The sequence below is a fragment of the Schistocerca serialis genome, chromosome 7 (assembly GCF_023864345.2).
Source record: "Schistocerca serialis cubense isolate TAMUIC-IGC-003099 chromosome 7, iqSchSeri2.2, whole genome shotgun sequence".
Taxonomy (NCBI): domain Eukaryota; kingdom Metazoa; phylum Arthropoda; class Insecta; order Orthoptera; family Acrididae; genus Schistocerca; species Schistocerca serialis.
This window is the reverse complement of record NC_064644.1, coordinates 114,281,577-114,308,469: the sequence shown is the minus strand read 5'-3', so window position 1 is coordinate 114,308,469 and position 26,893 is coordinate 114,281,577. Positions and strand designations below refer to the sequence as shown.

The 26,893-nt window shown below is 42.2% G+C and overlaps 1 protein-coding gene across 1 annotated transcript in view; it reads right to left on the bottom strand.

Annotated features, from left to right (window-relative positions):
• The window catches only part of LOC126412917 (beta-1,3-galactosyltransferase 1-like), a 274,544-nt gene that overhangs the window by 227,401 nt on the left and 20,250 nt on the right, over nucleotides 1-26,893 (bottom strand). The gene's annotated exons all lie outside the window — the stretch shown is intronic.

Sequence of the window (26,893 nt, the reverse complement as noted above, 5' to 3'; positions counted from 1 at the left end):
ACGATAAAAAAAAAAAACACTTACGCGCACGCCAGGACATATAATTTTTACAAAATATCACACATACAAAAGCAGCGATTGTTGAACTGCTCCATGTATGAGAAAAACATAAAGATGTAAGTTTTGTATTCATTGTAAATTTGTTGATGTTTATAGTTTGTTCTTTGAGAATATATTGATGCTTCACTGTACAGAAAATCTATGCTTATTCTTTTCTTTAAATAAACCACAAATAATGTTTATGTTTAAACGAACTTTGTTACAGGTTCGCTCTTTATCGCGGTGTCTCGCTTGTATTTGGGAGACCATTAATGTGTTCAATTTCCGATCTGACAACATTTTTTTACGAAATTTCACTGTTTTGGATTCATTTCCAATTTTTTTAATTATTAAAATAGATCCCTTAGGTACTTTCATTGAAGAGTCTGATTGCGTGAAAGCAATCCGGGTTAAGAGGTCATTTGAGAAACTATTTTCGCGCAATCAATCTGTACGTCTCCTGAACACAATCGAGAACCGACGCATCGGCGATCATTCATTAATTTTTCTCTCTTTCCAAGTCGTACCAAAAAACGGCCAAGGAGAACTGCCGTGAGTACGCAATCTAGTGTTAAAGGTTGCATTCTTTATCTTGTCGGCAAACATTGCCATAAATTATCATCATCAATGTTATATTTGGTTAAATGTGAAAAGCAAAAACCTTTTAACTCTAGAGATGTTAGGTAACGAATGAACATATTTTACTTTATTGTGGCAGCATTTAGTAAGGCATTCTTGATTCGACACAAACATCCGAGTCAGGAATTTCTTGAATGGATTCGAAAAGAATTTAATCATTAGTATGAGGACTTTTATGTGCAATAAATTTTCATGTTGAGTTACATTTTTGTATTTGTGCCGTTTTGTTCTTAGATAATTGTAATTTGTAATGAAATATTTTCTCATTGCTTACTAAGCATTCAATGGTGAATTTTTGTTAATGGAATAGTGCCAAGAAAATTTTTTCGGATGAATCTATTTAATACAGTTCCTTGAGAAGAATTTTTGTCTGAAGAGTAACTCAGATTATTCCACTTCATTATTTAGCTTAGGTGAAAATTCTTTTTTATGAGAGACAACTTTTATGAGGGCCAAATTTGCATTGCATATATTTAAGATACTGCATTGGACTACAGCGATTCCCTGTGGTTAGTAGCAGCTCAGAAATTGACAGGCGTCTTTTTCTACGAGAGTAGCTGCACGGCGTGTTCCATTGCGACAAAGGTAATCCAAATACAGGAGATACGAGTTTCCAATTTCGCAGAGTCAGTTAACAGTGCTGGGTTTAATTATCATCATTAAAGTTCAAAGTCACTTTTTGGTTACAAACAGTGTTGGCCCAGAATGGGTGGGTTTCATTTACAGTCTCGCTGTCAAATTTGCTTCCAATTCTCGCAGGCAGATTTAGTTCTTAGCTGTAAACGTTGAGGTTAACTTATGCTCATATGGGATCTTCTGGCATGCAACAGCTTACATTAATAGAGGGACTATATATTCAGAAAGAAACAATACAAAAGTAAAGACACAGGAGCACAATCGCATGATCTTTTTTATCTTTTTTATTTATTAAGATAATTTTTCACCTGTCAATGCGTGTATCCAACTTCCCGCAGGCCAACAATGCGACTCTGTTGAAATGGCTCGAGTTCTTCAGCAGCGGTACGTACACGTTAGTAGAGCATGATTTTATCCTGGAATGAATGTTGCAACCACTGTTCATCTCTAAACTCAGCACAGTTACGCCTACAGAGGGCGCACAGACAGGCCTTGATTAGATTAGATTAGATTAGATTAATACTAGTTCCATGGATCATGAATACGATATTTCGTAATGATGTGGAACGAGTCGAATTTTCCAATACATGACATAATTAGGTTAATTTAACAACATACTTAAGTTAATATAACAACTTTATTTTGTTGTGTTTTTTTGTTTTTCTTTATTTTTTTTTTTTCTTAATTTATATCTAAAAATTCCTCTATGGAGTAGAAGGAGTTGTCATTCAGAAATTCTTTTAATGTCTTCTTAAATACTTGTTGGTTATCTGTCAGATAGAGCCATCTGATCGCCAATGACTGTGACAAATGAACCGCTAACAATACAGCCCCTCGGTATATACATATTATATCCTAGTGCCACTGAACACAGTCCTTGAGAATTATAGTTTTTTTTCGGCAGTGTATTCATGCGTCTCACATAATCCTTAATCCATCTTACATAATCCTTAACAAGGGCAGATGATGTGAGTTGGGCTGCCTATCTGGTGACGTATGCAGTATTTTATGAGCCGGCCTGTATAACTGATCACAGAAAACGCAGGTGGCAGACTGAGATTCGTTGGAAGAATCCTCGGGAATTGTAGTTTATCTACGAATGGTGTAGCTTACAAGACTCACCTTCGATTTGTACTTGAGTATTGATTCATAGTCTGTGGCCATTACCGGCTAGGAACGATAAAGGAAACAGAGAAGATACAGAGAAGAGCAGTGCGTTCCGTCACTGGTTTGTCTAGCAGCAAAGATACTCGTCCAACTTCAGCAGCAAACGCTACAAGAAGGCGATGAGTTAAGGCGTGGTATTCTGCTAAAATTCAGAGAGAATACCTTTATCGAAGAGTAAAACAACATGTTGCTTCGACCTACATACATAAAGCGAAGCTATGGTGTAGTTAATATTAGAGATTCTCGAACACACACGAAGAAGTTGTTCCTGTGCACTATTTGCGAATGAAACAGGATAGAGGGGCGGTGACAGTTGTACACAAAAGTACCCTGCGCCACACACCACAGAGTTGAAGCTGTAGATGCGATGTTGGCATGTTTTATACCACTTCAGGTCTTTTGTATGATATTAGAATCACTTTATTATAGACTCATTGAGCAAGCTGACTAAAATTTTTGTGAATGCATAAATCTTCAAGAAATCATACGTTTTGTATCACTAGATGTTCTTTACTATACGACATTAGAATCGTTGTATTATAACCTAATTAAGCAGTTTTTAAATATTTTAATGAAAACAGACATCTTAGTTAACCCTGAGTGTCAAATAACAGTACTGCAAAACGTTATAACCATTATTTACGTTGTTGTTGTGGTCTTCAGTCCTGAGAATGGTTTGATGCAGCTCTCCATGCTACTCTATCCTGTGCAAGCTCCTTCATCTCCCAGTACCTACTTCAACCTACATCCTTCTGAATCTGCTTAGTGTATTCATCTCTTGGTCTCCCTCTAAGATTTTTACCCTCCACGGTGCCCTCCAATGCTAAATTTGTGATCCCTTGATGCCTCAAAACATGTCCTACCAACCGATCCCTTCTTCTAGTCAAGTTGTGCCACAAACTTCTCTTCTCCCCAATTCTATTCAATACCTCCTCATTAGTTACGTGATCTCTCCACCTTATCTTCAGCATTCTTCTGTAGCACCACATTTCGAAAGCTTCTATTCTCTTCTTGTCCAAACTAGTTATCGTCCATGTTTCACTTCCATACATGGCTACACTCCATACAAATACTTTCAGAAACGACTTCCTGACGCTTAAATCTATACTCGATGTTAACAAATTTCTCTTCTTCAGAAACGCTTTCTTTCCCATTGCCAGTCTACATTTTATATCCTCTCTACTTCGACCATCATCAGTTATTTTGCTCCCTAAATAGCAAAACTCCTTTACTACTTTAAGTGTCTCATTTCCTAATCGAATTCCATCAGCATCACCTGATTTAATTTGACTACATTCCATTATCCTCGTTTTGCTTTTGTTGATGTTCATCTTATATCCTCCTTTCAAGGCACTGTCCATTCCGTTCAACTGCTCTTCCAAGTCCTTTGCTGTCTCTGACAGAATTACAATGTCATCGGCGAACCTCAAAGTTTTTACTTCTTCTCCATGAATTTTAATACCTACTCCGAACTTTTCTTTTGTTTCCTTTACTGCTTGCTCAATATACAGATTGAATAACATCGGGGAGAGGCTACAACCCTGTCTCACTCCTTTCCCAACCACTGCTTCCCTTTCATGTCCCTCGACTCTTATAACTGCCATCTGGTTTCTGTACAAATTGTAAATAGCCTTTCGCTCCCTGTATTTTACCCCTGCCACCTTCAGAATTTGAAAGAGAGTATTCCAGTTAACATTGTCAAAAGCTTTCTCTAAGTCTACAACTGCTAGAAACGTAGGTTTGCCTTTTCTTAATCTTTCTTCTAAGATAAGTCTTAAGGTTAGTATTGCCTCACGTGTTCCAGTGTTCTTTGCTTAGAACTGGGTTGCCATCTGAGCTCTTGATATTCATACAAGTGGTTCTCTTCTCTCCGAAGGTCTCTTTAATTTTCCTGTAGGCAGTATCTATCTTATCCCTAGTGAGACAAGCCTCTACATCCTTACATTTGTCCTCTAGCCATCCCTGCTTAGCCATTTTGCACTTCCTGTCGATATCATTTTTGAGACGTTTGTATTCCTTTTTGCCTTCCTCATTTACTGCTTTTTTATATTTTCTCCTTTCATCAATTAAATTCAATATTTCTTCTGTTACCCAAGGATTTCCATTAGCCCTTGTCTTTTTACCTACTTTATCGTCTGCTGCCTTAACTACTTCATCCCTCAGAGCTGCCCATTCTTCTTCTACTGTATTTCTTTCCCCCATTCCTGTCAATTGTTCCCTTACGCTCTCCCTGAAACTCTCTACAACCTCTGGTTCTTTCAGTTTATCCAGGTCCCATCTCCTTAAATTCCCACCTCTTTGCAGTTTCTTCAGTTTCAATCTGCAGTTCATAACCAATAGATTGTGGTCAGTATCCACATCTGCCCCTGCAAATGTCTTACAGTTTAAAACCTGGTTCCTAAATCTCTGTCTTACCATTATATAATCTATCTGATACCTTTTAGTATCTCCAGGATTCTTCCAGGTATACAACCTTCTTTTATGATTCTTGAATCAAGTGTTAGCTATGATTAAGTTATGCTCTGTGCAAAATTCTACAAGGCGGCTTCCTCTTTCATTCCTTTCCCCCAATCCATATCCGCCTACTATGTTTCCTTCTCTCCCTTTTCCTACTGACGAATTCCAGTCACCCATGACTATTAAATTTTCGTCTCCCTTCACTACCTGAATAATTTCTTTTATCTCATCATACATTTCATCTATTTCTTCATCATCTGCAGAGCTAGTTGGCATATAAACTTGTACTACTGTAGTAGGCATGGGCTTTGTGTCTATCTTGTCCACAATAATGCGCTCACTATGCTGTTTGTAGTAGCTAACCCGCACTCCTATTTTTTTATTCATTATTAAACCTACTCTTGCATTACCCCTATTTGATTTTGTATTTATAACCCTGTATTCACCTGACCAAAAGTCTTGTTCGTTAAATTTTCTAACCTACCTGACCGATTAAGGGATCTGACATTCCACGCTCCGATCCGTAGAACGCCAGTTTTCTTTCTCCTGATATCGACGTTCTCTTGAGTAGTCCCCGCCCGGAGATCCGAATGGGGGACTATTTTACCTCCGGAATATTTTACCCAAGAGGACGCCATCATCATTTAATCATACAGTAAAGCTGCATGTCCTCGGGAAAAATTACGGCTGTAGTTTCCTCTTGCTTTCAGCCGTTCGCAGTACCAGAACAGCAAAGCTGTTTTGGTTATTGTTACAAGGCCAGATCAGTCAATCATCCAGACTGTTGCCCCTGCAACTATTGAAAAGGCTGCTGCCCCTCTTCAGGAACCACATGTTTGTCTGGCCTCTCAACAGATACCCCTCCGTTGTGGTTGCACCTACGGTACGGCCATCTGTATCGCTGAGGCACGCAAGCCTCCCCACCAACGGCAAGGTCCATGGTTCATGGGGGGGGGGGGGGGGGGGTTATTTACGTTACTATGTTTTAAAACATTTTATTCGTATTTTAGCTTTTGTAATAGATGTATCAGTAAGACAGGTGTAGACATCAACGTAGCTTTTCCATTTTCGCTGCACTGGTAGCGAAACCCTTCTGACGTGCTTCCTTTTTCTTATACGGGTATAATCGCTCGGTAATGACGACTCGAACCACCTGACGCTGAAGACAACTATCGTCGCCTCCATATTTTGTACACTCTTGTACGTCTAACGTACTGTCCACTAATATTGCAGCACCAACAAGCCGGCATGAAACACATGTCAAACTGGCTTGAACTGTGCTACAGGCTTCTACATGTTAATGATTAGGATTTCAGCGCAGCCACACAGAATGGTTGGGAGTAGCACTATCGTTCGGTAAATAAGCAAAGATTACGCAGTGGGGTTCTCATTCGGAAGGCCCGCATCTCGTGGTCGTGCGGAAGCGTTCTCGCTTCCCCCGCCCGGGTTCGATTCCCGGCGGGGTCAGGGATTTTCTCTGCCTCGTGATGGCTGGGTGTTGTGTGCTGTCCTTAGGTTAGTTAGTTTTAAGTAGTTCTAAGTTCTAGGGGACTTATGACCACAGCAGTTGAGTCCCATAGTGCTCAGAGCCATTTGAACCATTTTTTTTTCTCATTCGGAAACACCATTTTAGTATTGTTTGTGAGAAGATCTACTACACTGACGTCCAAAATTAAAGCAACAAACTGCTATTTCCCGCCGGCCGGTGTGGCCGTGCGGTTCTGGCGCTTCGGTCTGGAACCGCGTGACCGCTGCAGTCGCAGGTTCGAATCCTGCCTCGGGCATGTATGTGTGTGATATCCTTAGGTTAGTTAGGTTTAAGTAGTTCTAAATCTAGGGGACTGATGACCACAGATGTTAAATCCCATAGTGCTCAGAGCCATTTGAACCATTTGCTATTCCCCGTACTGTGTCTAATTCACGATATAATCATACAAACTGTCAACAGATGTCATTAAGATCGTGTTTTGCACGGTAGATGGCATTCCAATCAACAGAAAACCACGCCAGCAATGACGTCAGGGCATCTGTCAAGCGGGGTAGTGTTTGCAGGGCAGTCCCATATACACAGTCGCTGTGTGCACCGTCACAGACGATGCAGCATGGCACAGAGAACACGCCCAAAGACTCTCTGCTGTGGAGGGTCATGGAAGAATGGAAGTAGGAGAGTCACAGGCCGGCCGAGTGGCCGAGCGGTTCTAGGCGCTACAGTCTGGAGCCACGCGACCGCTACGGTCGCAGGTTCGAATCCTGCCTCGGGCATGGATGTGTGTAATGTCATTAGGTTAGTTAGGTTTAAGTAGTTCTAAGTTCTAGGGGACTGATGACCTCAGCAATTAAGTCCCATAGTGCTCAGAGCTATTTGAACCATTTGAATTTGAGAGTCACAGATTGATGTGGCCCGATGGCTTAATGTAAATCGTTCTGTTGTTCCTCCGATGAGGCTACAATTTATAGAGACCGAGACTGTATCTCAGAGACCAGGACAGGGCAGATCGCGTGTCACATCAGAAACTGTGGGCCATTATTTGGCTGTGAGGACACAACGGTACCGCCTTACTACTGCACTGTAACTGGCATCTGACCTCACAGCATCCACTAGACGTGTTTTACCGAGGCAAACTGTGTACAGAAGGCTTCAGCACAGAGGCCTTTGTTGCTGGAGCCATCAACGGTCGAACGCTCGTACAGTAGGACAATGTTCGTTTTACAGATGAGTCCCGATTTGGTCTGGAGGGTGATTCTCTACGGATTCTCAGCTGGAGGGCACGTGGAACAAGATTTCTGGACCCAAACATTGTAGAAAGGGACCGACATCCAGGAGGAACCCTAATGGTGAGGGCAGGGATTATGCTGACCACTAGAACAAATGGTTCAAATGGCTCTGAGCACTATGGGACTTAACATCTGAGGTCATCAGTCCCCTAGAACTTAGAACTACTTAAACCTAACTAACCTAAGGACATCACACACATCCTTGCCTGAGGCAGGATTCGAACCTGCGACCGTAGCGGTCGCGCGGTTCCATACTGAAGCGCCTAGAAGCGCTCGGCCACTGACCACTCGTACACCCCTTCATGAAATTGTACGGGTGAATCAGCAAGATTTAACTGCTGTCAGGTGCAATGAGGAGATCTTGGGCTGTCATGTGCTGTTGTTATGAGGTATTGTGGGTCCAGACTTCGTACTGATGGACGATAATACTCGACCTCATAGATGTTTTTTTGGAAACGGAAGACATTTCACGCATGGCGTGGCCTGCTCGCTCTCACGATTTGAATCCCATAGAGCATGTCTGGGATACACTGATGCACTAGGAAGACGGGGTGCATCACGTCAGCATCCAACAACCGCTCTCCAAGACTTGTGAGCAGGTCAAAGTGAGAACGGGCGTTATTGACTCAACATGATATTGATGACATTATTCATAGCACAGTTCAAAGCACAATTATTCTCGGGGCTAATAATATGTTTGTAGACAGGCATGCGGTGTCGGCGTTGACGATACACACGTCGACGAGGCATAGTGCTTCAATGCTGTTGCAGATAGAGCTCACAGCGGAATGGTTCCGCTGGAGTGCACTGCCCGCTTATATAGGAGACGAGTGACCGTGATTAGGTTGCAGGGTTAATTTTACTCTGGATGTCGCTACTGGAAATTCTGGTAGTGGTTCGTTTACTCTTGTCATCGTTCGTTGTGAAAACGCGTCCCTTCCTGGTCTTGAATCTTTCGCCGATCGAGATGTCATCGCCTACAAGACGTGGCATTGTGGTATTGATCTGAAGACACAAATTAGTCCTAGATATGTTTATAGTAACATGCCATTTACACTTTGTACACACTCCTGTAGAACAGATCAACTGGTTCAACTGGCTCTAAGCACTATGGGACTTAACTGCTGTGGGAATCAGTCCCCTAGAACTTAGAACTACTTAAACCTAACTAACCTAAGGACATCACACACATACATGCCCTAGGCAGGATTCGAACCTGCGACAGTAGCGATCGCGCGGTTCCAGACTGTAGCGCCTAGAACCGCTCGGCCACTACGGCTGGCTGTAGAACAGTTAGTGATGATGAAAAAATTCATGTATTGATGAAAGGACTTGGTGTACTTGCTGAAAATGTAACTGTAACTGGAGATATTACCTTGTACTATAATTATTAATAAAGTGTGATCCCTCACTTTAGTAACCGGGGAGCGTAGGCCTATATTGGTGCCAGAAGCGGTCACACCACATAGTGAGCACCTTAGCCACTTGTCAGAACGTGTCTGCAAATCCGTTAAAATGGTTCAAATGGCTCTAAGCACTATGTGACTTAACATCTGAGGTCATCAGTCTCCTAGACTTAAAACTACTTAAACGTAACTAACCTGAGGACATACTACACATCCATGCCCAAGGCAGGATTCGAGTCTGCGTCCGTAGCAGCATCGTGGTTCCGGACTGAAGCGTCTAGAACCGCTCGGTCACAGCGGCCGGCTGCAAATCCGTTAAGTTGGAAAAAAAGGAAGAACATTTTTTTGACTGTAGTTACGCATGTTGCAGTTGATAACGTTCTGTATTCTTTACATTATTTCTACTTTTCTAGCGCCTACTTATACTGTTTTGTGGCGAAATAAACACAATTTTGGACACCAGTTTTCGCCTGCAAAAGGGTGTCAGTCAGTACACAACGCATCTCTTGTTCGTATAACTCAGACATGGGCAAACTTCGGTGACCCGTGGAGCTAATTCACATACCTACTGTCTTAAGCTCGCGGTCCGCCTCGTCAAGTCACGTGACGTGACAGCAGCTCTCCTACCGTATAAAAAACAAACTATAGCGTCCGCGACGTTAACATTTATGAATGGCACCCCTTTTCCGACATGTGCAGCCAACTGATTAGGCTCAACACACTCCTTTTGCTGAGTGCATTCATTTTATGTTCACCCCATCTTCGGATGGTTACATTTATTTGCTTGTTGTGAACACTGTTTCTTTAAGTACGACGTCTAACAATAGCTGTCTTAAAAACTTCCGTTGCAAAATTCTGCAGCGCCGTTAGTAAAGAAACAATGTTCACAACACGTAAACAAATGTAAACAACTGAAGATGGGATGGCAGGCATCTTGAAATGTCAGCGAGGAAAAATAAGTGCCTACAAAAGCAACTGGTTGCAGCTACAGTCAGTTGCACAAGATAATGTACGCCGTTATGAAATAGAAGACACAATCATAAATACATATTTACATGAAAATACATGTTATTACTAATTGCACGATCACCTAATAGTAAATTCAATCGCTCCCAGTATCGGTTATAGCTTGGCATCTTTATGGCATGCTTCTAACGAAATTTTCTGCATACTCTGTCGGTAACGATTTCCATATCGTTCTGATTTTATATGACAACTGCTTCAAAGTGTATATTGGCTTTCCTTTAAGCTTCATCTTAATATATGACCAAACATTTACGATTTGCATCTGGAGACATTGCAGGTCAATCCGTTGTGGACGCCCCATTCTCTTGTTTTCAAGGTGTAGAGTGACAGCTGCTATGTTTCGGATCATTATCCTCTTGTAACACCCAGTCTGCCTCGTTCTAACCAAATAACTTCCTATCGGATCTCAGAAGGCATTTTTCATTAATACTGAACATTTTTTCAGCGTTTAAATTGGTTGTAAATACACTCCTGGAAATGGAAAAAAGAACACATTGACACCGGTGTGTCAGACCCACCATACTTGCTCCGGACACTGCGAGAGGGCTGTACAAGCAATGATCACACGCACGGCACAGCGGACACACCAGGAACCGCGGTGTTGGCCGTCGAATGGCGCTAGCTGCGCAGCATTTGTGCACCGCCGCCGTCAGTGTCAGCCAGTTTGCCGTGGCATACGGAGCTCCATCGCAGTCTTTAACACTGGTAGCATGCCGCGACAGCGTGGACGTGAACCGTATGTGCAGTAGACGGACTTTGAGCGAGGGCGTATAGTGGGCATGCGGGAGGCCGGGTGGACGTACCGCCGAATTGCTCAACACGTGGGGCGTGAGGTCTCAACAGTACATCGATGTTGTCGCCAGTGGTCGGCGGAAGGTGCACGTGCCCGTCGACCTGGGACCGGACCGCAGCGACGCACGGATGCACGCCAAGACCGTAGGATCCTACGCAGTGCCGTAGGGGTCCGCACCGCCACTTCCCAGCATATTAGGGACACTGTTGCTCCTGGGGTATCGGCGAGGACCATTCGCAACCGTCTCCATGAAGCTGGGCTACGGTCCCGCACACCGTTAGGCCGTCTTCCGCTCACGCCCCAACATCGTGCAGCCCGCCTCCAGTGGTGTCGCGACAGGCGTGAATGGAGGGACGAATGGGGACGTGTCGTCTTCAGCGATGAGAGTCGCTTCTGCCTTGGTGCCAATGATGGTCGTATGCGTGTTTGGCGCCGTGCAGGTGAGCGCCACAATCAGGACTGCATACGACCGAGGCACACAGGGCCAACACCCGGCATCATGGTGTGGGGAGCGATCTCCTACACTGGCCGTACACCACTGGTGATCGTCGAGGGGACACTGAATAGTGCACGGTACATCCAAACCGTCATCGAACCCATCGTTCTACCATTCCTAGACCGGCAAGGGAACTTGCTGTTCCAACAGGACAATGCACGTCCGCATGTATCCCGTGCCACCCAACGTGCTCTAGAAGGTGTAAGTCAACTACCCTGGCCAGCAAGATCTCCGGATCTGTCCCCCATTGAGCATGTTTGGGACTGGATGAAGCGTCGTCTCACGCGGTCTGCACGTCCAGCACGAACGCTGGTCCAACTGAGGCGCCAGGTGGAAATGGCATGGCAAGCCGTTCCAGAGGACTACATCCAGCATTTCTACGATCGTCTCCATGGGAGAATAGCAGCCTGCATTGCTGCGAAAGGTGGATATACACTGTACTAGTGCCGACATTTTGCATGCTCTGTTGCCTGTGTCTATGTGCCTGTGGTTCTGTCAGTGTGATCATGTGATGTATCTGACCCCAGGAATGTGTCAATAAAGTTTCTCCTTCCTGGGACAATGAATTCACGGTGTTCTTATTTCAATTTCCAGGAGTGTAAGTGCAAATAGCCAAAACTATAATCGACAAATCAAAACATTCAGCTCTTGCACTGTTTATCTATAGACTGTGTAAAAGCGCATTGAGTACAGATACAAGACCAGAGATGTCGCTACGGAGTTTACATTTAAAATTATGGTGTACACTTTCATGTGGAACTGACAGTAATGAATTATAAATTTCCTTCAGTTTCAGCAGTTTCCGTATATTATTACGTCCACAATGGACAAGAATTACTTACCAAGTTAATGCATGGAATAATAAAAAGAAAGTACTACTTGAGGTAGGCAATTCCAGTTGACAAGCAATCAAGAATAACTTTGGGATTTTTTGTCACAGGCTGGTCATTCGAGTTTTGAACTTTAGTAAGTTAATATCCATGGACATTATTAGCAAGAATTTTTTAAATATTTGTCCAAATATGCTATTGATGATTGATCGGATAGGTATAGATTGTTTCTGTAGCACTAAATACATAAAGCCATTATTTCGTTCTTCGTTTTAAAAAGTTTAAAAGTGTAAACCGCTTGAGCTTAACATACACTGAAGCTCCAAAGAAACCGGTATAGGCATTCGTATTCATATACAGAGATATATAAACAGGCAGAATACGGCACTGCAGTTGGCAACGCCTATATAAAATAACAAGTGTCTGGCGCAGTTGCTAGACCAGTTAATGCTGCTACAATGGCATGTTATCAAGATTTAAGTGAGTTTGAACGTGGTGATATAGTCTGCGCACGAACGATGGGACGCAGCATCTCCGAGGTAGCAATGAAGTGGGATTTTCCAGGAAGACCATTTCACGAGTGTACCGTGATTAGTAGTAAAGGAGTTTTGCTATTTGGGGAGCAAAATAACTGATGATGATCGAAGTAGAGAAGATATAAAATGTAGACTGCCAATGGCAAGGAAAGCGTTTCTGAAGAAAAGGTTATGGTTTAGTTATTAGGATTGGTTGGGTTGTTTGGGGGAAGAGACCAAACTCGAGGTTATCTGAAGAAGAGAAATTTGTTAACATCGAGTATAGATTTAAGTGTCAGGAAGTCGTTTCTGAAAGTATTTGTATGGAGTGTAGCCATGTATGGAAGTGAAACATGGACGATAAATAGTTTGGACAAGAAGAGAATAGAAGCCTTCGAAATGTGGTGCTACAGAAAAATGCTAAATATTAGATGGGTAGATCACATAACTAATGACGAGGTATTGCATAGAATTGGAGAGAAGAGAAGTTTGTGGCACAACTTGATAAGAAGAACGGACCGGTTGGTAGGACATGTTCTGAGGCATCAAGGTATCAGAAATTTAGCGCTGGAGCGAAAAAATCGCAGAGGGAGACCAAGAGATGAATACACTAAGCAGATTCAGAAGGATGTAGGCTGCAGTAAGTATTGGTAGATAATGAAGCTTGCACAGGATAGGGCAGCATGGAGAGCTGCATCAAACCAGTCTCAGGACTGAAGACCACAACAACAGCAGTGAATATCAGGAGTCCGGTGAAACAACACATCTCCGACATCGCTGCGGCCGGAAAAGGATCCTGCAAAAACGGAACTAACGATGATTGAAGAGTATCGTTCAACTTGACAGAAGTGCAATCGTTCCGCTAATTGATGCAGATTTCAATACTGGGCCATCAACAAGTGTCAGCGTGCGATTCATTCAACGAAACATCATCATTATGGGCTTTCCGAGCCGATGGCCTAGTTCTGTACCCTTGATGACTGCACGGCACAAAGCTTTACGCCTCGCCTAGGCCCGCCGACACCGGCACTGGACTGTTGATGACTGGAAACATGTTGCCTGGTCGGAAGAGTCTCGTTTCAAATTGTATCGATCGGATGGACGTGTACGGGTATGGAGACAATGTCATGAATCCATGGACCCTGCAAGTCAGCAGGGGACTGTTCAAGCTGGTGGAGGCTCTATAATGGTGTGGTTCATGTGCAGTTGGAGTGATATGGGATCCCTCATCCATTTAGATACGACTCTTACAGGTGACACGTACGTAAGCATCCTGTCTGATCACTGCATCCGTTCGTGTCAATTGTGCTTTCCGATGAACTTGGGCTATTACAACAAGACAATGCGACACCCCACACGTCCAGAATTGCTACAGAGTTCCTCCAGGGAACATTCGTCTAAGTTTAAACACTACCACTAGCCACCAATCTCCGCAGACATGACCATTATTGAGCAAATCTGGGATGCCTTGCTGTTCAAAAGAGATCTCCACCCGCTCGCACTCTTACGGATTTATGGACAGCCCTGCAGGATTCATGGTGTCAGTTCCCTCCAGCACTACTTCAGGCATTAGTAGAGTCTATGCCACGTCGTGCTGCGGCACCTCTGCGTGCTCGCGGTGGCTCTACACGATATTAGGCAGGTGTACCAGTTTCTTTGGCTCTTAAGTGTATATCGCATGTGTTATACAGAAGCCAATCTGGAAAAATGCGAACAACAGACTGGCGAATATCCGAAAATGCATCACAGGTGGATTTGAATTCGAGCGCCTCGCTCTCCCACGAATTTTTCCGCGGGCCGGGTTGAACTCAATCGCGTGCACCCTGTTGTCCTCCCGTCACCCAGACGGTACACACACCGACCCATATCATCAAGACAGCATACAGACCGACCTATAAATTCAGTGAGTGCCTCAGATCGCCCAGAGCAATACAATAGCCACTCACAGCATCGGCATAAACTTGTGGCGAGGTTTACATCGGAATGACGGGACGATCCGATAACATCAGCAGTGTGGAATTCAAACGAAACGGCATTCTGAGACAGAGCTTCCTTAGGTTAGTTAGGTTTAAGTAGTTCTAAGTCTAGGGGACTGATGACCTCACATGTCAAGTCCCATAGTGCTCAGAGCCATTTGAACCAAGAACTTAAAAGACAAGATTAACAAAAAATTTGGTCTCCAGCTACTAGAATCGCTTTTTGGTCGGAAGGAGATTCGGAAAAGACCATGCTTGTATGGCCTTAATTAGCGTGAAGAGCTTAGAAAGTTTACAATTTATGAACATCGTAAAAATTCGATTACATAATAAAATTCTCTGCAGGCTACACAGTCTACACGAGCAAAGCGATGGACGCTGAGCTATTGGGGTATAATCTTATGTTAAATACAATAAGACAAGTATTATTGTTATAAACTGTATATATTTCTTGAGGAAGCGTAACTGATCTAGCGCCAATTACAGGCTGGATTCATACAGTCCTTGGTAATGATGGCGCTAAGCGACTTCCAGGAAACTTAACCTGTTCAAAATATTTTCTCGCTGGCATTCCCCACAAAATAATGAGGAACAAATTTATCGCTTACTACATTTTCGTTGCTCATACACTATTTGGTCAAAAGTATCCGGACACCCCTGAAAACAAACTTTTTCATATTAGATGTATTGTGCTACCACATACTGTCAGGTACTCCATATTAGCGACGTCAGTAGTCATTAGGCATCCTGAGAGAACAGAATGGGGCGCTTCGCGGAACTCATGGACTTCGAACGTGGTCAGGTGATTGGGTGTTACTTGTGTCATACGTCTGTACGTGAGATTTCCACGCTCCTAAACATCCCTAAGTCCACTGTTTCCGATGTGATAGTGAAGTGGAAACGTGAAGGGACACGTGCAGCACATGGGCGTACATGCCGACCTCGTCTGTTGACAGACAGAGATCGCCGACAGTTGAAGAGGTTCGTAATGTGTAATAGGCAGACGTCTATCCAGACCATCACACAAGAATTCCAAACTGCATTAGGATCTACTGCAAGTACTATGGCAGTTAGGCGGGAGGTGGGAAAACTTGGCTTTCATGGTCGAGCGGCTGCTCATAAGCCACACATCACACCGCTAAATGCCAAACGATGCCTCGCTTGGTGTAAGGAGCGTATACATTGGGCGATTGAACAGTGGAAAAACGTTGTGTGGAGTGACGAATCACGGTACACAATGTGGCGATCCGATGGCAGGGTCTGGGTATGGCGAATAAAAAATGGTTCAAATGGTTCTGAGCACTATGAGACTTAACATCTGTGGTCATCAGTCCCCTAGAACTTAGAACTACTTAAACCTAACTGACCTAAGGACATCACGCACATCCATGCCCGAGACAGGATTCGAACCTGCGACCGTAGCAGTCTCGCGGTTCCGGACTGCGCGCCTAGAACCGCTAGACCACCGCGGAATGGCGAATACCCGGTGAACGTCAGCTGCCAGCGCGTGTAGTGCCAACAATAAAATTCGGAGGCGGTGTTGTTATGGTGTGTTCGTGTTTTTCATGGAGGGGAATTGCACACCTTGCTGTTTTGCGTGGCACTATCACAGCACAGCCCTACATTGATGTTTTAAGCACCTTCTTGCTTCCCACTGTTGAAGAGCAATTCGGGGACGGCGATTGCATCTTTCAACACTGTCGAGCACCTGTTCATAATGCACTCCCTATGGCGGAGTGTTACACGACAATAACATCCCTGTAATGGACTGGCCCGCACAGAGTCCTGACCTGAATCCTATAGAACACTTTTGAATGTTTTGGATCGCCGACTTCGTGCCAGGCCTCACCGACAGACATCGATACCTCTCCTCAGTGCAGCACTCCGTGAAGAATGGGCTGACGTTCCCCAAGGAACCTTCCAGCACCTCATTGAACATATGTCTGAGAGAGTGGTAGCTGTCATCAATAGTAAGGGTGGGTCAACACCATATTGAATTCCAGCATGACCGATGGAGGGCGCCACGAACTTGTAATTCATTTTCAGCGAGGTGTCCGGATACTTTTGATCACGTAGCGTATACTAAAACTGTCGCATCATGCACGAGATTTTATTTCTTCTTTACTACTAATGGTATTCGTAACACATATAGCACACAGTGACAATATATTTCAATGGATGAACCTGCAAAATTATATCATGTACGACATATGGTTCAGAAGATTTGATATCACAAACTTTCAGATGAGTGAAAAAAATCAGCTGTTGCTTAAAACGAAGCTCATCTGGTTTGATGCTGAGAGCATTCAGTGACTTCCAACAAACTTTAAAAATTATTTCAAACCGTTTTTAAATATTCTCTCGGTTACGAACTTAACGTCAAATGCTTAATACATTAACTCTTTTGTACATATTATTATCAGAAGTCTGAAGCAGTTTTAAACTCCCGGGTTCGACTCTTTAAAGGCTCTGCATTTCCTGGTATATAACTGATATGGAAGATGGCTGAATGACGAAAAATATGAGATTTACAAGGGAGAGTTTTCTTTTATTATGTTACATTTAATTAAAAATGACACATAAAATTTTGAGAGGATATCATTACATTTAACAAAATATCAAAAATTAAGATGAATTTGCACTTGTCATCTAATATTTGCATAACTGGAACTTAAATTAAGATTGTGGGTAAAAGAAAATTGTTAAATAAAGTTTCAGGTATGCTTAATTAGAATACAATTGCAAATGAAACTTCATGACTCATGTGTTATTGTATGTAACGATTTCAACATAAGATTTCATTTGTCATTTTTAGTTTAATGATCTGACCGACAGGGCGAGACAGGAATCTGTGTCTGCTGATGATGCTGTGGTATACAGGAAGATGTCGTCGACAAGTGACCGTAGATTAATACGAGTTAGACAAAATTTCTAGTTGGTATAATGAACGGCAAGTGACTCCATATGAGGAAAAATGTAATATAATGAAAAATGAGTCGGAAAAACAGTCCTGTAATGTTCGAATACATCACTAATAGTGTGATTATTGATACAACCACGTCGACTGAATATTTCGGCGTAATGCTGCAAGGCGATATGAAATGTAAAGAGCACGTAAGGAAGGTAGTAGTGAAGGCGAATGGTCGACTTCGGTTTATAGGGGGCATTGTAAGAGAGCGTGGCTCATCGGATATGGAGACCACTTACAGAACACTAGTGCGACTTATTCTCGAGTATTTCTAGAGTGTTTGGGGTCACGACCAGGCCGGTTTAAAGGAAGATATTAAAGCAATTCGAAACCGTGCTGCTATATATGTTACTGGTAGACTCGATCATCAAACGAGTGCTACAGACACACTTCGTGAACTCAAATGGAGATCCACGCAGAGAAGGCGACGTTCTTTTCGCGGAACACTATTGAGAAAACGTAAAACTTCATTATAAAATACATAGCTGTACGAGTATTTTTATTGAAGACATTCGATTTTGTTCCAACGTTAGATGATTTTCGTGTGTCAAAAGCCACTCAGCTATGCATTCTCACAGTTCCAAAACAAAACGTTCAAATGGCTCTGAGCACTATGGGACTTAACATCTATGGTCATCAGTCTTCTAGAACTTAGAACTACTTAAACCTAACTAACCTAAGGAAATCACACAACGCCCAGTCACCACGAAGCAGAGAAAATCCCTGACACCCCCGGGAATCGAACCCGGGACCCCGGGCGTGGGAAGCAAGAACGCTACCGCACGACCACGAGCTGCGGACTAAACAAAATGTAACTTTTAGGCTGTTCCATTAATATTATTAACTCTCTGTGCACAATCTTTATGTACAGTCAACATCAAAGGCCAAGCCCCGCCTGCCTCCTCAGTGTAGCCACCTTAACCTGTAGTTCATCGCTTAAATGTTGTTCGTAACCAGAACTGAAATCGTTATTTGTACTGACGCGCATAATAAAGATCCTAACTGCAACAGTCACTTATACTCACAGCCGGGAAAGAGGGCAGCACGAAACAGAGTGACACACAAGACTTTGACACAGCTGACAACAATTACTAACTCACACAGTACTGTCAGCTAACTAACGTTGGCTGCAGCCAAAAACAAATGACTATCCTTGAGTGAAAATTATGCATCTAGTGGCAAGTGATAATTTTGGTGGATTTTAAAAATATTTGGATGTTTTATGATAAAATTATTTTAAAAAATCACTTGACACATTCAGCCTACAGCAAACAGAACTATTTAATTAGCTAACGTCTAGTAGCTCTGAAATTCATATCACCTAAACACTTACACTGAAGCGCCAAAGAAACTGGTAAATGCATGCGTATTCAAATACAGAGATATATAAACAGGCAGAAGACGCTACTGCGATCGGAAACGCGTATATAAGAAAAAAAAATGTTCAAATGTGTGTGAAATCTTATGGGACTTAACTACTAAGGTCATCAGTCCCTAAGCTTACACAATACTTAACCCAAATTATCCTAAGGACAAACACACACAACCATGCCCGAGGGAGGACTCGAACCTCCGCCGGGACCAGCCGCACAGTCCATGACTGCAGCGCCCCAGACCGCTCGGCTAATCCCGAGCGGCCGTAAAGACAAGAAGTGTCTGGTGCAGTTGTTAGATTGGTTATTGCTGATACAATGGCAGGTTATCAAGATTTAAGATTGTTTGAACGTGGTGTCATAGCATGCGCACGAGCGACGAGACACAGCATCTCCGAGGTGGCGATGAAGTGGGGATTTTCCCGTACGACCATTTCACGAGTGTATCGTGAATATCAGGAATCCGGTAAAACATCAAATCTCTGACATCGCTGCGGCCGGAAAAAGATCCTGCAAGAACGGGACCAACTACGACTGAAGAGAATCGTTCAACGTGACATAAGTGCAACTCTTCCGCAAATGGTTGCGGATTTCAATGCTCGACCATCAACAAGTGTCAGCGTGCGAACCATTCAACGAAACATCATCGATATGGGCTTTCGAAGCCGAAGGCCGACTCGTGTACCCTTGATGACTGCACGACATAAAGTTTAACGCCTCGCTTGGGCCCATCAACACCGACTCTTGATGACCGGAAACATGTGGCCTGGTCGGACGAGTCTCATTTCAAATTTTTCGAGCGGATGGATGTGCACGGGTGTGGAGACACTGTCATTCATCGATGGACCCTGCATGTCAGCAGGGGACTGTTCAAGCTGGTGGAGGCTCTGCAATGGTGTGGGGCGTGTGCAGGTGGAGTGAAACGGGACCCCTGATATGTCTAGACACGACTCTGACAGGTGACACGTACGTAAGCATCCTGTCTGACCACCTGCATCGATTCACGACCATTGTGCATTCCCACGGACTTGGGAAATTCCAGCAGGAGAGCGCGACACCCCACACGTCCAGAACTACTACAGAGTGGCTCCAGGAATACTCTTCTGAGTTTAAACACTTCCGCTGATCACCAAACTCACCAGACATGAACATTATTGTGCAAATCTTGGATGCCTTGCAACGCGCTGTTCGGAAGAGATCTCCACCCCCTCCTACTCTTAAGGATTTATGGACAGCTCTGCAGTATTCATGGTGTCAATTCCAGCCTACTTCAGACATTAGTCGAGTCCATGCCACATGTGTTGCGGCACTTCGGCGTGCTCACGGGGTCCTACACGATATTAGGCAGGTGTGCCACTTTGTTTGGCTCTTCAGGGTGTAGTTCCGGTATTCTGTCTTAGTTCCCGTATTGTTACGTGCCCAATTTATTATACGCTCTAGTATTGATAAACCTGCAACTGTATGCATAGTGCATACCTGTAGTCGCGGTTTAATGTGGTGTTTTCTTTACGTCAGTAAATATTTTTTTAGTGCTAAACTCGGGAAAAGTAAAGGCACAGAATATCTACAAATTTTGTACTGATCGGCTACGTGATGGTAAACTTGCAGACTGGGTAGAAGGAATTGAAGGCTGTGACATAAGCTCACTTATTAAAGTTTTTCGGAGTAGTTCGTTAGCGCGTTATGCCGATATATTAAGCCACCGTGACACAAAAAACACAAAATGCTGCAGTGTAAGACGAACAAAAATACCTTTCAAAACAATGAAAGAATCTTTAGAAGTGAATCAAGCTGAGGGCTCCCTTGCATTATTTGTTTCTAACCACTGCGCGATCATGTCATCTGATCACTTAAGCTATTTGTATAAGAGTAAATTCACAGACAGTGATGTTGCCAGAAAGCTTCAGATAGAACAATGTTTAGTAGAAAACATGCACTAAGGCCCTATTCTGTGGTAAATCTGGAGCAAGATACTGATGAAAGCATGTATAGCATTCTAGTTGCTGAAGCAACAGACATAAGCGTGACCAAATATTTAGGAATGATAATAATAATAATAAATTACAGTGCTGCAAACAATGTGATAATTTCAAAGGTTTTGAAACTGGCCGACATCGAGCATTTAATTAATGCACAGTCTATTGTAACAGTAATTAAAGACACGCTTCAAGAATTCCATTTAGGTTTCAACAACTGCAGGGTATATGCACAGACAATACGGATGTAATGTTAGGTGTTAAACAATGGTTTTGTCTCAGTTTTGTAAAACAGACATTCCGCATTTGATCCTTATAAAATATGTATGCCATTCGGTTCAACGTACTGCTTCTGCTGCGAATTAAGTGCCGTCACGAAATCACGACATCCTACTTAGGGAATCGCACAACTGATTTTTGTGTTCTTCAACTCGTCAATAGTTGTTTCACGAAATTTACAAGACAATCAGTGAAGCAGCAGAACCGCTCAAATTTCCACGTGCATATGATATGCAGTGGCTGTCCATAGGGTCTTTGGTAAATAGAATTACAGACCAGTGGTTGAGCTTAGGACACTCTTTGAAATAATGCTAATAAAAAACAAGTGTTACATTGCAGAAATGCTTCATGCAATGTTTTCTGATGAATGCACTTTGGCGTATTCAGTATTTCTGGAACCCATTCTTTCGAATTTGCAAATGGTTAATAAATGTTTTGAATCCTACACGGAGATCCGCTCAAGCTGTTGAACGACATCGTTGTGGTAATAGCCATTAATTAAAGTTGTTGTCGTCCCCACATATCCTGTGCAAAAAATTTAAATTTAGAAGCAAAAGCACTTAGATCCTAAACAATATCTAGGCTATGAAACCAAAAGAAAGGCTGATAAACATACACACTTACACCTAGAACACGCCTAACGTCAGAGATGCATCTAGTTTGTCTGCCAATTAATAATTCAATTGTTGCCATGATTTCCAGAGAGCAACAAAATTCTGAGGAGAATTTCACTTCTTTTAGCGTGGAAAGCTCTTCTAGACGTTGAGGAACCATTGAATCCTCTACTTGTATCACATAACAATGACCCTGGCAGAATACACAAAAATTGATTTTCAGTGGCAAAATTTAACTGTTGTCAAATAATCCGAAACCACAGACACTGTTAATTGCTGTTGTGAAGTGCTTGAATATAGGGATACAATTGACATCACTCCATTTCCCTAACTGGCAATGTTTGCATTGTCGCGACTAGTGTTAGCATGGTTGAATGCGGAAGCGGGAAGACATTTTAGCCAGATGAACATTATTAAAACTAAAGCGAGAAATAGGATGAGATCCGAAATGATGAATTCATTTTTGTCGATCTGAGCGGGAATGAGAAGGAAGAATCAATGTTGACTACAGTTGCGCTCTATGATTGGGTGGTTTTGGTACAGTAGTTAAATGACAGTAAGTAGTAAGATTACCGGTAGTACTAGCAGTACTGGTAGGGAAAGAAACACCAATGCATGTTTGAGAGAGAAACTGGGAACCGACGACTTGTCTTTGTTTTTTGAAACAAAATTGTGAGTTCGAAGAAGTATTTAAGCGATGTTTGAAATATTTTTGTTTAGCGGTTTTTCATTTTAGCTTTTTTTGAGGAAATTGCGTTTCTTGGCACTATGTGATAAATCTGTATTGTTTTCTTTATTTTACTACAAAATCCATCTGTTTCACGTTACAAAGCAACAATTTTCGAATAAAACATGAACTAAGCATTAACAATTGTAGCCTTGCTGTCAATACTGTTTATTCTTAAGTAACGGGTAGGAGGATAGCTATGAGGAACAAAAATGATCGTAGGTTACCCGACCCTTTATATAGCCTGACTCAGTTTCTAGACGGTTCATCGCTTCCGATTTTTAGGGGGGAGCTAGTGAGATCGCTTTGAGGTAACGCCTAACCGTATGCAACCCATCTAACAAACAAGTAACACGGGTACGACCTTAGCTGACAAAAGCTACTAGCAAAATTACTGTCGTCTACACTTAGTAATTGCAATCTACAGTATGCTACTTTGTCGACTCTGCCGGCCGTTGTGGCCGAGCGGTTCTAGGCGCTTCAGTCTAGAACCGCGCTGCTGCTACGGTCGCAGGTTCGAATCCTGCTTTGGGCATGGATGTGTGTGATGTCCTTAGGTTAGTTAGGTTTAAGTGGTTCTAAGTCTAGAGGACTGATGACCTCAGATGTTAAGTCCCATAGTGCTCAGAGGCATTTGAACCATTTGAAGTTTGTCGACTCTAATGTTGCCACAATTATGAACTGACAGCAGAAGTGCTGAAGCAGACTGCAGCAATTACAGGAAATAAGCAGCTGGATGTACTTCATCCGATACTACCTTCGGCTCTGATGTTTAACCTTACGTCGAAGAAGACGATGATCTCGAGCTGTTCATTTTCTCTTAAGAAAGTTCGCCGTGATACATTTCGTAACACTACGTCAGCTTTAAACACAAAGGATAAAGTGAACTGTCTCATTTCTTGGTTGCTCAACATACCATACACTTAAAGAAAATAAAAATCAAATAGTTTTTTTAAATATGCGAAAAAATGTAGTGGTTTGTGGTGGTTTTAAATATGCTTTTAGTGGGCAATACAAGTTCACTGTTGGCATCACGCCTTCCTACTAGAGTTGTCAGGTTCAAAAATAGAAAACCCAAACTGGGCGTTACATTTAACCAGAAATTTTGCCTTAAAAGCCGGAATACCTGTTTTAAACAGAAATAGTTAGTTGGCTATTTTAATAATCAATTAGTCAGTTTTTTACTAGATTAACCTTAAACGTGTTTACAGGAAGACGTTCATGAAATTGACTGAAAATGTCAGTTTTCAATTTATTTTTTATTTATTAGCAGAACTCATGAACAATAAGTTCCCAAAGTTTCAATAATGAAATTACATGCAAAGTTCGTTAAAAATAATTAAATGTGTCATGCAGCATTCTTGCCACGCCCACTTATTGAAACAACACTTCAATACTAGCTCGGTGAACAACCATTCCCTGCATTACTTTCATCAAATTTGCGTGGGATGCATCTAAAGGGTTGTGATGTATGTTGTTTGGTTTTATTGACCGTCTATGACTATACCGTATCTTAGAAACAATAACAAACCAGTTGATTTGTTTATGAAGAAGCAGTTCTTGTTTTGCCTAGCGCTACTGACGGAGATGACAAGGCTATCAGACAGACCTATACAGTGGAAGTAACTTGAAAAGTGCAGTATGGGCTACATACTTCCACATGGTGTCAACAAATGAACATCCCATTCATCATCTGTGTCACAACAGCTGGTGTAAACACCTACAGGCTCAGAGGGATAACAAGCCCCACATTCGCAAGGAGAGGCTTCCATATAGTATCCTGGATGTTGTCAAGGCCACGTACAGGTCTCTCGCCAGTCCTGAAGTTCTAAACATGTGTGTTCATGGCAAAACCCAGAATCCAGATGAGTCTCTAAATCCACTTATATGCAAACTATGCCCTAAAACCATATTTACACCTGCTACAGTTGTCAAAATTGGCGCTTATGATGCACTTCTTGTATTGAATGATGGGAACGTAGGGAGTAAGAAGGTATTAGTGAGAATGAGTTTTAAGACAGGAAATTTCACTCAAGACATCTTGAAGAAAATAGGTTCACACCGACTCTCCGCAGCTGAAAAGTCAGTTGAAGACCTGGCAGAGGAAAGAAGGCCGAAAGAAGCCTTGTGAGGAAATAGGACTCCGAGTACGAATATGAGGGCTTCTGATGAGGTGACGTGAGAAAAAACGTTAGGTTGCGCTTTAAACTCCATTTCCTAAAAATTATCGTTTTTGAAGTTGCTATACCTTTTTCTCAGAATGTGTGACGGCTTAAACTATGGAATTCTGTACACTTATTTCCATAAACCCAGTAAATGTTGTCTCGAGAGTAAATTTTGGAATTGTGAGTGTAAACTGAGATACTGGGCAAAGTGCTTGGAATTTTGCAGAATTTTATATTATACTTACAGAATTATAATGAAAAATTATTAAAATTCTCGTATTCGATACATTGAAAGAAACCTCATGAGAGAAGTTTACTATATGCAAACAGATTAATCAGAGAAAATTTTGAAGAAAAATCTTGAATAGTTTCTGAAAAAGTTTTTAAATTCCATAAAAGAATTAAATATGCATAATCCAAGGAACTTAATAGTAAATGTGTTATTTTCACGTAAAGCAAGGTGCAAAATTTCATTGCTGTACCTTCAAATTTGTGGCTTTGTTGCATCTTTTAAATAGTGCCCCCTCAACTGAGGAAAAAATCAATATAAAGCAACGCGCGATCGATATGGGAGAGGGTTGTCATCAGCTGATGGGCACATTGTACTGTGCCTCGCTTGCTTTGTGCGTAGCGTGATTATGAAGTGTGTGTTATAGAAGAAAATTCTAGCACACAGACATAATACCAGCAGAGTGTAAATGAAAACTGTTTACAACGTACCACAGTGACGTAGGTGAAGTCGACGAGTACGAATTGATGTGGGACACTTGAGCGGTCTATCAAACTGGAGAACGGCCTCAAAGTGGGCTACAAAAGCTATATAAGCCACAGGGCATGAGCGCTGTGCGGGATTTTCGTTGAAGTCGATCTCGAACATTAAAAACCCCTTGTTCGTGCACTTACAAAATGTAAAATGAACGTTTCTGTAAATTTTACCTAAGAATATCGTGAATTGCAACAGCATTAAATTAACAATTAAATCGTCTTGTTTGACTGACCTTCTTACTACGAAACTACTGTGTCAGCCCCGGATCTACGATATTTCCGAACCTGCTTGATAAAAAGAAATAGGCCTTTCTAATATTGCAGCATTTGTAACAAAAATTGTAATTTTTATCTACCTCATTAACATAAATAACACGAGAGAACATAATTCATGCACTACCAATATCAAATGCTTATTAGGCCAACTACAAAGAAAAAGTTTCATGTTAGGAAATAGTTTCACATTTCATAGAAAAAACATCTACATCTACATCTACGTGATTACTCTGCTATTCACAATAAAGTGCCTGGCAGAGGGTTCAGTGAACCATTCCTTCAAGCTGTGTCTCTACCGTTCCACTCTCGAACGGCGCGCGTGAAAAACGAGCACCTAAATGTTTCTGTTCGAGCCCTGATTTCTCTTATTTTATCGTGATGATCATTTCTCCCTATATAGGTGGATGCCAACAGCATGCTTTCGCAATCGGAGAGGAAAACTGGTGATTGAAATTTCATGAGAAGATACAGTCGCAATGAAATCCGCCTTTGTTTTAATGATCGCCACTCCAATTCACGTATCATGTCTGTGGCACTATCTCCCCTATTTCGCGATAATACAAAACGAGCCTCTCTTCTTTGAACTTTTTCAATATCTTCCATCAGTCCCATCTGATACGGATACCACACCGCACAGCAATACTCCAGAATTCGGCGGACAAGTGTAGTGTAAGCAGTCCCTTTAGTAGATCTGTTGCACCTTCTAACTGTTCTGCCAACGAATCGCAGTCTTTGGTTTGCTCTACCCACAACATTATCTATGTGGTCGTTCCAATTTAGGTTATTTATAATTGTAATCCCTAAGTATTTAGTTGAATTTACAGCCTTCAGATTTGTGTGACGTATCGCGTAATCGAAATTTAGCTGATTTCTTTTAGTACTCATGTGAATAACTTAACATTTTTCTTTATTCAGGGTCAATTTCCACTTTTCGCACTACACGGATATCTTATCTAAAACATTCTGCAAGTTCATTTTGGTCATCTGATGACTTT